Source organism: Octodon degus, unplaced genomic scaffold, assembly GCF_000260255.1.
Source record: "Octodon degus isolate 3935 unplaced genomic scaffold, OctDeg1.0 scaffold00007, whole genome shotgun sequence".
Lineage (NCBI taxonomy): Eukaryota > Metazoa > Chordata > Mammalia > Rodentia > Octodontidae > Octodon > Octodon degus.
Window position 1 is genome coordinate 23,532,939 of NW_004524583.1, and position 1,419 is coordinate 23,534,357.

General features: G+C 37.8%; 1 protein-coding gene across 1 annotated transcript in view; it reads right to left on the reverse strand.

The window, feature by feature from the left end:
• Nucleotides 1-1,419, reverse strand: part of Pcnx4 (pecanex homolog 4) — a 46,620-nt gene that overhangs the window by 44,078 nt on the left and 1,123 nt on the right. The window lies entirely within an intron of this gene.

Here is a 1,419-nt window from a genome sequence, read left to right on the forward strand (position 1 = left end):
ATGAGAAATGCAGAAAGTCAAGATATCCAAGTTAACTGTATGATCTTCTAAATACAATTAAGAAACTAACAATTTTAGATGCAAAAAAATTATAGCAGATATAATTTCTCATTTCAAAAATTAATGAATAGTAACTAAAAATTTGTATTCTGAAAATGTATCTTACAAAAGCTTACATCTTTATGAGAATCTTATTTATACATACATCTAAACATACCTTTACTGCTAACTTTTCAAAATTGAGCATTTAATTATAATATATAATGTTATGATGAAATTAAGAAACCAATTGTAGATAAATTTCTTATAAATTTTCCTTTTTTATATTTGACTACATGAAGAAATACATGGCTCCTAAATTGTCCACTGGTCCACAAATGTAACACAAGTACAAGCTAACAAACAGTGAACACACACTTGTACAAAGTGACTATACAAAGTAACTGCTTTAAAATCTTTTAGCTTAGGTTGAGCTACTGGAAGTTTATTTTCTTATGGTCCAGCAGTCTTGAAGATCAAGACAAGGGCGCCAGCATGGCCAGTGTCTGGTGAGGGCCCTCTTCCTGGTTTACAGATGGCTGCTTTGTTGCCATGTTTCACAGGGCAGAGAGAGAGACTGAGGTATTTCTGGTCTTTTCTTATAAGGGAACGAAATCTCATCAGTCTGGGTCCCACCTTCATGACCTTATCACCTCTCGAAGATCTTTTCTTTGTGGCTTCCAGTAGAGAATTTGGGAGAATATAACTGAGCTTATGACAGTCTTTCCCTGCCTTACCCAAACTCCAAGGTTCTTTGCAGATTCTAGCATTAACTCTAACATCATCTAAATATCACCTAAGTGATGAGACTTATAGTCCATCCTGAGGCAAAATCCTGAACCTGAAACTAGGCAACTACTGTCCTTCTAAAATAGGATACAACTGATGGGGCAGGGAACAGGGAATAGTACCTCTACAAGTGAAAAACAGGACAAACATGAGTAATGGGTCCAAGGAAACCCAAAATCTACCACAGAAATTCCATCTAATCTTAAGGCTGAGTGCTTCTGATTTCTGTCCTCTAAGGCTTGGAGTCCAATGTCACACTTGCAGCTGTAGTGACATCCCCACAGGTCTAGGCAGTGGTCCTGCCCACAAGGCTCTAGGTAGAGGTGAAGAGACCTACTGAAACTGAAGTGGTGGCCCAGATGACCTCTGATATCACCTGGGACATCATTTTCCTTGTTCTTGAAGGCTTGTCTAGTTCTATCACTCTGTGTTATCAAATGCAAAAAGCTCAACAATTTTCTTTCATTCTAGCACATCTCTACTCCTTTCATTTGAAACTGGCAGTGTTTCTGCTCACATAACCCCTTAGGAACTTTGTTAGGCAACAGGCCAGCAACACTCTAGGTGTTCTGATCAAAATATCCTTTCTTT